An 11,868-nucleotide genomic window follows, 5' to 3' on the forward strand; every position below is an offset into this window, starting at 1 on the left:
CCAGGGGTTGACGATGTGTTGTAATGCCTCTTCTCTTCCTCCCTATGCAGACCGGAAGATTGACAGCTTTACCAGCATTGATGTCTCTCTTTCAGTGTCTGTCCACATGGATCTGCCACTTCAGGGCAGTCACAACTGAACTCTGCAAAAGTGTTAACATTTGCTAAATGTGTCTTTTTTTGTTTCTTTACAAAACAATAATACTAGGTTAGCCATTTGTTGCCCAAAACATTTATGATATCTTATGCATACACACACATAAAATATATTCAGAATTTTCAGAACTCATTTTTTTTTACCTTTTTAGTGTTACAAGTGGCTCAGCCCTGGATTAACAATTAAGTGAAATAAGAATGTGCTTTGGGCACAAAGGCAATATCATAGATTTTTTCCACTAGCTATCATGCCCTTAAGTCTTTTACTGCCACATCTGATGTTGCCGTTGAATGTTTTGTAATTGTACTTATGTGCCCTGTTTGATTTTAACACTAGATTCACTGAAGCCTCCAAAAAAACTCGTAATGCCGGGCCACCTTTAATTCCTTTGCACCTTCGCATCAGCTTCTTTTGTTTTGCAAATATGTCGATCAGCACAAGTAGTAAGCAGCCTGCTATCCCATCCTCCCACCGCCGGAGCTGAGTCCATCACAAAATTCTCAGAGCTCTTAAGTCTCTTAATCTGGCAGTTAAGATCCTGGAGTTGTATAAGGTAAATAATATATTGTTATTTGGAATACATACATTTCATGAGTGTTCCATGTCTACAAAGATGTAAGTGTAGGATGAAAGGAAATGTGAGGCAAGACATGCTGAACACATACCTAAAGCAGAAACTTTTTCCATGTCATATTAATGATGGGGACAGCATGGTGGCACAGTGGGTAGCACCTGCTGCCTCACAGTTAGGAGACCTGGGTTTTCATCCCGGGTCCTCCCTGCGTGGAGTTTGCATGTTCTCCCCGCGTCTGCGTGTGTTTCTTCCAGGTGCTCCGGTTTCCTTCCACAATCCAAGGACATGCTGGTTAGGTTCATTGGCGATTCTAAATTGTCCCTAGTGTGTGCTTGGTGTGTGTGTGTGCGCCCTGTGGTGGGCTGGTGCCCTGCCCAGGGTTTGCTTCCTGCCTTGCGCCCTGTGTTGACCCTGTAGTTAGGATATAGCGGGTTGGATAATGGATGGATGGATATTAATGATGATGTGAAGTGTGTAACGTGTGAAGACGTTAGTCCAAATATTAAATAAACACATGTACTTTTATTCAAGACTATAACCAAAGAAAAAAAAAATCATTTGATTTACATGCTGCTGTCAATGAATTAAAACCCAAGCTCAAATGTCAATTGGCAGGAAGATTATATGTATTCTTGAATGGTGTAGAGGTAAGCACTCCTGCTTTATAACCCAAAGGTTCTGGGATTGAGGCCAGGTGTTCTGCGGTTTGAATAGTGACCTGCTATTATTATTTCTATAATATAATAAAACCATACATTTGATTTGAGTCTGTAACATCCGGTGTAAATTTTGGCTACTTATAAAAGTTAGCGCTTGTTTTTTTTATTATTCAGTTTGTAGCACTGCCACTTGAGGAGTTTTACCTGTGTGTGTTGTATTGTGTCTTGTCTGTCATTTGTGTGCTTTTAGTTACTTCCGGGGGATTCAAATCACACTGTTCCAGTTGGACAGCCAATGAAGGGTCAGGGTGCCAAAATTAAAATTGGCAAGAAGGAAGTGGAAGAGGAAAAGTCGCTTAACGTAGCAAGGGAGATAGGATGAATGCTATAGACGCCAAGGGAAAAAAAAGCAGACATGTCAATGAGGAAAGGTTAGTGAGGTGGCCACCTGCACACCTTTGTTTTCCTTCTTTCTTCGGATTGTCCATAGGCTTTGGATTGCCGATTTTCGGGGTGGTGAGATCTGTGACCTTTTTTTAACGGATAACGCCGTCATCTATCTTTCCCTGATCCTTCACAATGTGACTGCCCTTGTTGCACTGTTCTCTTTTCAATGAACAATAACCCTTCAGACTGAGTTTGTGAAATTTATATATGCTTATATATATATATATGATGGAATGGCCAAAAGGATACATTATTGGACTGTGCCTGGGACATTTAGCCTTCTTCCAGCCTAGAAGTAGCCAGAAGTATTCATACAGCCTAGAAGAAGCCAGCATAAAAGTATTCCAGCAGCATCATACATAAGGCAAAAAGCTTATCATAATAAGATATGTAGGGCATTGTATAATATTTCTGGTTTATAATTATTTTTAGAGTTTTGAATTATCTGAATAATTTGAATTTTAAAGTAACAGCGCATGTTGAAATCTAATGAAGCCAATTTGATTGTTTAAGAATAAACAATCAGTTGTAAATCTTATATTAAATCCCTTCAGACTACTGTGGCTGCCACAAAGAGAGTGGGTAAGGCTAAAAAATGAAATTTCAATATTTGTATTTACCAGGAGAGGTCACCAAAGCAGCATGTATGAACTTACAGGTTTACTCTACCTTACCACTTAAATAAATTGTGCTCAAGTTGGCAGAATATCAAAGGAAAATAGAATGAAATTTCTTCAGCACTATTTGTGATTCAAACAAGTGGAAATCACCCTAACCCTGCCCCAAAATCATGCAGTTGTCTGTCAGAATGTCTGTGTTATTTTTTTTTCTCTTTTTTCCTTGATATACCTGAGTACTGTACAATGGCACTTTTTTTTCTTAATGTTCCTTGTAGCCACAGCAGAAGCCAGAACATAACTTGCTTTGTGTAAATTCAAAACGTTCTCTTCACATCAAGGCTAATGAGGAAGACACCAACAGCAATCAAAGCCTGGACCCAAGTGTTCTGAGGTTTTGATCTTAACCTCTGTTCTGATTTTCCTACTCTATATCATAAACAATTTCTTGTTTTCACCTCAGCATAGTTACAATTTAAAGTTTCATTTAGTTGTTAAGAACAAATAATTACAAAAATTAAATTTTTACTGATTGTGTAATTACCTTTAACAAATATATACAGCATACATGGCTATTACACATCCATATTTTTCTCAGTTTTTTTGTGTAGTATATACTGTAGGTATCATTCTTAATCAACAGTATGACAAACATTTTTTTGTTTTGTCAGAACATTTTGATCTATGAACAAAAGTAGTTTGATATTTTTTGGGTCTTTTAAGGGTGATTTAATGGTAAACTATGAATGAGAGGTTTTAAAAGCCAGGTAAGCTATTTTTCATCCAACAGCAAGAGTCAAAGTGAATTCCCCCCTTACTTGACATTCAGCAAACATCCACACAAATCAGATTTCACTTGTCTGCTTGTGTCCATTAGTTTAGAGTTTAGTGTGTCCATCCATTATGTAAGTTTGCCTTTGAGGCATAGCACAACATTTGAATGACAATGGGTTGAAATATAAGAATATATGCTTTTAAATTAACTCCTGTGTCTTTCTTTCTATGCAAGTTGTGTCTATACCGATGTAAAAATCTTTATACTAAAAAGTCTGTAAAGGGTACTTTAATATAGATAAACAATTTCAGCATGACATGTTTAAAATAAGCATGATATTAAAAGGAATACTTAAAAAACTGCATAATGCGCAGAACATTACAGATATAGTTCTGAAAAAAAGATTCCACAGCGATGGTTGATTTAAGGTGAGTGTACTCTTCACCCCCTCATTCATGTTTAAGCATGTACATGTTTTAAAAGTGGTGAGATCCTAATTGGGATACACCCTATCAATTGATGTGTACGTGAGGGACTGTGGCAGCGACTATAGGCCTGAAGAAGTAAGATGAATTAAAGATCTGGTGCCTAATGACTCTGCTTCCTTCAGCACTACCTTTATGGTTAATTAGAAACTTGTGAACTGGTTTTAGAGTATGTACTTTCTGTAAAAACAACAATATTCAGTAAAGCTTTTTTTAAAGTTTGTTGTAAACTGTGTTCTGAGATTGCTCAGGTAAGCAAGAAAGAAGTTTTAAAGTAATGTTCTTTTTATTGATTATGGCACTAGAGAGAGGCAACATGATGTATGCTGATTAGCTCATGCAAGTAGGAATTGCAGTGTACTCTCTACTTGTGCCAATAATGACCCTATAATCCAATCTGAGTACAGCTTCTATGTGAATTGTAATTCTTTCTAGAGCATCTTAAATGGGGGGAAAAGGATGATATGAACAGTTTAAGTGTATGGCATTACAGTAGTCCTTTCTACTTACTGTGCCAGTTTTTCTGCTGTCTGCATATTAGGAAAATGTTAAAAAAACCGGACACATGAAAGCAATTAAAAGTGGGGGTCCCAGATGGGATAACTGGTTTAGTGGTCATGTATGAAAAACAACTTAAATATGACCTTTAGCATTAGTCTCTATCTGAGATACATTTATTTGGCTTTCTGACGGTATAATGAACATCTGTTTGTTGATAAGAGAGGTGAACTGATGAGTGGAGAGTACACAGGGTCAATTTCATGTTGATTGGTGTCACACATGCACGTCTATGGATCTCCTCATGGGCTCTGTCAAGGTATGTAATGACTGTACCACGAGAGAACACTGCCACTAACACTGTTTTCTCCAGAAATCCGCCCAATGAGGGCACCTAGCCATGCCCATCCAGTCCCACAAGAAGAAAGCTACCAGACTTCTGGAAGGAGGTTTCACTTCCCTGAGAGTGACTGTTCTGCTCCTAATCCCTTGTTTTGATTTTACTAAGCCCGATAGTAGGGCAAAGTAAAACCACAATGGGTGTCATTTTTATTTTTGCTTTGTCATTAAACAGGATGACCCGGTTAGCGCTCCAAAGCATTCTGAGATCATCGGTCATTGCTGTACCAGAATACAGGTGCTGAATTCGACACGATTTAGGCCAAGGGAAAGGCAGTCCCCGTGAACCTCACAGAGCTTGTGCAGCGGCTCACAGACATGGTCGCCCAACTCCAGGTCCAACAAATGGAGATGGTTGACGCTGAGGCTTGTTGTCCAACCGATGCATGCAACTGTTGGTTCCAATGCAACTTCAGGACGATGTTGAGACCTTCCTCCTTGTGTTGAAGAGGACAGCCACCCGCCAACATTGGCCTTGGTGAGACTGGGCTCACCTCCTAGCTCCCTTTCCTCACCTCAAGTTGGCCCATTGATTGCTCCATGGGAAAAATTTGGCCTAAAGAATTGTCGAGATTTGGTGGTGCCCGACTTCCTACTCCACACCATCCCAGAACACTTTGTCTGGATCATTAGGAGACAGAAGTGGGCAGACATAGAGGAGCTCGCTGAACTGATCGAGCCTTACCAGGCAGCCAGCCAGACTGAGCGTCCAGGATAGGACTGCCAATCCCACCATGCAGAGAACAGACCTTGGAGCCCGAGAGATGGAGGTGCCCCTGCAGGAAACCAGAACACACCGTTGCCCACTGTCCCCAAGGGGATGACCCAATGGAATGTATTTGGGCTTGGGGAGAAAGGTATTGTCTCATGACCATGGCTAACCCTCTTATGGCTCCATTTTCAGGTGTGGCTCGATGGAATAGACACCCCATCCAGGGACTCTATGATTCTGGCAGTAACATATCTACTGTTGCAAGCCATTAAGTCCCATCAGAACAGTACAATGGAAAAAGTCAATCTGACCTGTATCCATGGAGAGTCTCAGACATACTCCACCTCAGTCTGCTGGTTGTTAGCCCAAGGATGCCTACAGAGATTGTATGTGGTGGAGTTGCCCCGACCTCCATATGTGGTGATTTTGGGACGAGATTGTCCAACTAACAGGTAGGCACTTTACCTGCCTCAAAGGATGATCCTAGCAATGGGCAGAGAGTCAATGCCCAGAGTAGAAACCCAGCCATGTAAGAGAGCAGGTAATGGGGTGACCATGCAGTATGACTCGGCAGATCTGGCAAGGAGTGATGATAAACACTGCTGGTTTGCCAGTGATGCCTCACCCGGACATCTGCCAATACCATCCCAATTGGATTACTGTGCTTCAGCTTCATTTCCCCTCTCTGCCCATGTCCTTCAAACGGGAATAGTGAAACGAAAACTCTTTGAAGCATGCAAGGAATGCAGTAGCTGCAGTAAAATGGTCAGGCCACCAATGGGTCCATGCAAACACTGCTTCAATTTGTGTTAAACAATTATCTAGTGTATAAGGTGACTGAATATCAAGGCGAGGAAGGAAGGCAACTTCTTATCCCCCATCCCTATAGACACAACATAAGCAAGCTGGCACATGCCTAACTTTTGGGGGTGCACCAGGACTATGAAAAAAAAACCCAAACATATCATTACATGCTCTATTGACCTGACGTTCATAAAGAGGTTCACTGTTTTTGCACGTCCTGCACGGATTGCCAACTCACACAAATACGTCATCAGACTGTGCCTCTCTCATACCATTACTCATAATTGACATCCTGTTTTAACAGATCGGCATGGACATTGTCGGTCCACTTGAACCATTGACAAGGGGTCATAAGTATATCCTCATTCTTGTTGATTACACTACCCAATACCCAGAGGCCATACCCATACGTATGGCTAACTATAAGTCTATTGTCCAGGGTCTTTTTGTGCATTGTATCCCCAAGAAGGCCCTCACTGAGCTGGGGACATCTTTCATGTTGCTGGGAGGTCACCAAACTACTCTATATAAAGCACATGAAAACATCCATTTACCAACCTCAGACAGATGGACTGGTTGAGCCTTTTAACCAAATGCCCAAGCAGATGTTCAGGAAGATGGTACAGACAGACGAGAGGGACTGGGAGCAGCTCCAGCCACTCATCATGTTTGCCTTCTCCAAGGCCCCACAGTCCTCTACAGCAGGCCTATTCAAATGGTGGCCCGCAGGCCACATACGGCCTAGAAGCAACCTCCAAGTGGCCCAGCCCATGGTTCCGCCAGGGCTCCAAGCCACAACTAAAATGGTCTCAAATGCAACCAAAAATAGGCTTTGGCGATGATCATTTCTACTTAGTTCGCCAGTTGCAAATGAAATCATTGAAACTTTAAACTGTTTATATTGTAACAGATGCAAAATGCAAAACAGATGTGCTGTTAACATGTGTCAGTACGGGCTCAGCCCTGCATATCCCTGAGCTGCATAAATGCTGATTTATATCCCATGCTGAGGCGAGGGAGTCATGGCGAAAATGGTGTCAGACATGGAGACATGCGTGCTGGAAAATATTTCTAAGTACACGTTACTGCTGATGGGATGGGATAATCATAGATTATTTAGTCTACCTCCCCAATCGACACCTAAGGGAACGCATGTACCACATAAACCTCCTGAAACCATGTGTTGATCACGACCACAGTGATGTAACGGCTACTTCCATGCTGTTGTTTCATGTGGACGTATGGAAGAATAATTTTAGGGTAACATAGCATTCATCTTAAAGAAATAGCATAAAGGCTTAGTAAATGTCAAAAACCTCTTCAGGCACAGTAGGAAACCAGATAAAGGTGAAGTGAACAACAAAATGTACACTGAAATATATGAACTGGTTTAGGAAAAATACTGAGATGGTCAAGTAAATAATGTACCAGAAGAAAGGTTGATGTAATATACAAAATGTAGTGAAGGATGACTAAGAGATGACTAAGAAATCAGCAGATGTCCTATAAACGAGAATGGACAATTGTTATATGCACAGAAATTTCAAGGGTGGTGGTGCAACTGAAAGGTACAAGAACCAGAATATAATATAACAGACGTTTATTTTATATAAGTCATTTGGGTGTAAAGCAATGAACCAACCAGAGTAAAATGTATGCATTGATTGACACTGTATGTAAGTTTGGTAGTTCATAAAATGAATCTCTATTCTTTGTTTTTCTGACCATGCTGTTACAGACTGCTTTTGAAGAATGCTCCCTCCAAGGCGTTTGAACAACTTCTCTCCTGCCTGATTACTGAATTGTCCTGTTAAATTATGGCGACACCCTCACCTCCCAACACAAGAAGGAACTGGGAGCCATCCTCTGCTCAGTCAGAGCAATCGTAGACCCCAAACTGGGCAGAACCAAGCTGATTACCCACAATATTGTGACAGAACCGGGGGTAGTGGTCCAAGAGTGTCCGTACTGCCTTCCAGAAGCAAGGAAGGTAGAGGTATTACTGAAGGTGCATTGAATGCTGGATCAGGGAGTAATAGAGGCCAGCCATGGTCCTTGTTCCAGCCCGATCATACTAGTCCCAAAGCCTGATGGAAGCTGTTAGTTTTGTAACGACTTCCATTAACTCAGTTCCATCTCCTAATGCAATACTTTTCCCATGCCTAGAGTGGATGATCTCCTGGAGCATCTCAGTAACTCCCAGTATCTGACATTGGCAGATCCTCCTGACACATGACAAAGGGAAAAAATGTCCTCAGTACCCCTGGTGGCCACTGGCAGTACCTTTTCTTAACTTTGGGCTGCATGGTGCCCCTGCGACTTTCCAGCATCTGGTGGATGCACTGCTGTGGCCCCATAATGCCTACAGTGCTGCCTATCTAGATGATGTGGTCATCTATTCTAGCATCTAGGCAGACCATCTGCAGCATGTTTAGACAATTTTTTTGCCATGTGCGATACCAGCCACAGGATCAATTGACAAAAATACTTTTTTGGGGTGACTAAGGCTAGATGGTGGTTGAAGAATGGATTCAACTTTTGTAAAACAAACTAGCTGCCATTTGTGATTGGCCCTGGGTGAAAACAAAGAAACAAGTACAGGCTTTCCTCAGATTAGCAGGTTACTATTGCCTATTCATTCCCCACTTCTTTGACTGGGTCATGCCTCTGACACAACGCTTGAAGAAAAAAGACACCCAATACAGTGACGTGGATCCCTGTTACTGATACTGCATTCTGTAATGCTGGCTCTTGTGTTGCTTTCACCTGTCTTTTCCCTTCCTTTCATTCTTGAATACCGGCCTCAGTGCTGTGCTGAGCCAGGTCATCAATTGAGCTGAATACCTGGCAATGTATCTCAGTCATAAACTGCTGGACTGGGAGATGTGGTATGCAGCAATTGAATGGGAGGCCCTCATCATCAAGTGAGTTGTCAACCAACTTCAATATTGCCTCCTGAGAAGAGAGTTCATCCTGTTTACAGACCACAGCCCCCCTCCAGTGGCTCTGCTCCCAGAGGGAGTCAAATCCCAGAGTCACCCATTGGTTCCTTAGTCTCCAACTGCACAAGTTCACAGTTGTGCACCAACGAGGGAGCCTCCATTGCCAACGCTGATGCCCTCTCCTGGGTCCACAACCTCATGGCCAGATCCACTTGCCCCTCTAGGGCTGAGCTGACGGGCAGCCATGCCATGCATTCACGTCTGTGGATCTCCTTATGGGCTAACAATATTTTCTCCTTCTCTCCCCACAGTACTGGAAATCCACCCAGTGTAGGCACCTAGCCCCACCCTTTCCAGTCCCGCAAGAAAAAAGCCATTGGACTCCTGAAAGGTTGGCATCACTTGCAGAAGTACCATACCGCTAGACGGACCTTACGGAGAGTGACTGTTCTACTCCTAATCAGTTATTTTGATTTTGCTAACCCTATGACATTAAGGAAAAGAAACACCACGATGAGCGTTGTTTTTATTTTTGCCTTGTCATTAAACAGGACAACCTGGTTGGTGCCCCAAATCATTGATGAGATCATCTGTCTTTCCTGTACCTAGCAACATGGACTTGTATCTAAAGCTGATAAGAAGAACACAAAAAATATGAAAGCAAACAGGGCATTTACCATTCCATGTAAAACGTGACTCTGAAATGTCATTTAAATGAATGTCATTTAATTTGAGACTTACTAATTATAAACTGATAAAACATTCTGTAACATTCAGTTACTAGTCCATCACAGGGTCATCACCATAAAAATATTAACTAATGAAAGAAATATACATTCACATAAAACAGCAGAGATACCAAATTGTCATGTGGAAAGGTTATCATATAACCTTGTAGTCCTACATGGTAAGGTATTTGAAACAAAATTTTCTTTACCTGATTGTAGCAATGAATCAAAAAGTGTGTCAAAGAGTGCGTTACTGAAACGTATAAATCCTTCAATATATTTTCTAACTATACACACTATATCAAAGGTGATGTCTGTAAATGACAAGTGACCTCTTCAAAGCAACTTGAGACAAATATCATACCAGTTGTTGAGACTCACACCTGAATAAATGATTTGGAAAAAGTAGCAGTGTTAGGAGTTACTGCATGCTTGTGGAGTTCACAGAATGGGAATAGTTTGTGAAAGCTACTGGCAAAATCCACGTCTGATTTAACCCTTTCACCTTGCATGAGGTTTATAAATACTGAAAGCTCTTAAATCCTCTCCCAGTCCTAATCATAATGATGAGTAAACTGCACAACAGAAATCAATTGCCACTGTGTTTCCAGTCCTGGGTACAACAATCTTGGTGTTTTAGATCGGCTAAGACAAGAGGTCTCATATATAATCAATGTGTATGCAGAAAAATGTTGCTTATGATTATTTCGGCACTCACATTGCAATGTATAAAAACTAAATTTAGGGTAAAGCCACACACATTCTCATGCCAGCTCAATCAATTGTGTATGCAAGTTTTTGGCTTGGTTTTGCAAACTGGGGGCACCCAGTGTCAAAGTAGTACTACTGTACCTGTGTGGTTTCCCTTTATTTTTTAGATTCACGTCCCTGACACGGCTTTATCATATACACTGAAATTAACAGCATATTGTTTATTAGTTTAAGGCATCTGATTGTACTCAACCTGTAAACATATAATGGTGCACGGAATGGCCAAACTATTCCAAATACCATAGCTGTTTTAGCGTTGTAACTCTCAGTTAACCATTCAGAGTATTTTAAGCCACTGTATCGGAGTATGAAATCACAGCTGTACAGCAGCTAATCAGAAAGTTCTACAGCTGATAATGTCAAGAGCAGAGACAATTATTGGGATACAGCTTCTAGCACATGGTGTCTCAGCCATGAGAACAGTCTATTTGAACTTCTCCCATTCGACAAATGCTACAGAGCCTTTCCTCTAGGGACCTCACGCTTCAGAAACAGATTCATCCCAAGAGCTATAAATGCACTCAATCAGTCCATCAAGTGCTCCTGGTAGAACTGTTTATACTTAAAAGAACAATTACCTCACTGTAAACTTGCACTACAGTTGTAATATTGCACAACCTGAGCCACTTATGCTTTCATATAGAATATTTTGCATTGTTTTTGTTGTATTATTATTATTACTGTTATTTTATAATTTTATAGAAAAATACATTTATGAAGGATTTGCATATTGAATCTTGGTGTACCATACAATAACAATAAAGGAATTCAATTCAATAGAAGAGAGCACATATTTCCATATGATGATGAAAGCCTTCTAAGGCTCGTTTATACTTCATGCTCAGAACATGTATGCACACACATCACGGCTGCCATGCATTCCCAGCGTTCACTTGATGCGTCCTCTGAGCAAATCCTCAGAAATTAACGCGACGCATGCACGAGTTGCAGTACCAGCAAAAAATCGGGGGGCACATTGTGATAAAAGTCAGAATGTGACGTCAGAGTATGGACTATCTACATGTGACACAAAGCTGCTTTGAGGATCCTTTAGAATCAATGTGCGTGCTTCGATGTTTGATGAATGGTTCGATGTGGTGAAGCAAAATACTGATATACAAATGCATTTGTGGTGCTTTTATATTCAAACGTCGCATATTCCCCAACGTAATGACATGATACATTTTAAAGGTCTCACATACCATTTTCTGTGTCAGTCTTTTTATTTTTGCACCTTCACAACAGCATCAGAATGTATGGCAGCATATTTGAGCCACAGAGAAAAAAATTAAGGACGTGGT

General features: G+C 41.1%; 1 pseudogene; it reads right to left on the minus strand.

Annotated features, from left to right (window-relative positions):
• LOC120538590 overlaps positions 1-9,314 on the minus strand; it is a 28,497-nt pseudogene extending 19,183 nt beyond the window's left edge.
• Positions 9,315-11,868: the final 2,554 nt, after the last annotated feature.

Source organism: Polypterus senegalus, chromosome 11 (genome assembly GCF_016835505.1).
Source record: "Polypterus senegalus isolate Bchr_013 chromosome 11, ASM1683550v1, whole genome shotgun sequence".
Classification (NCBI taxonomy): domain Eukaryota; kingdom Metazoa; phylum Chordata; class Cladistia; order Polypteriformes; family Polypteridae; genus Polypterus; species Polypterus senegalus.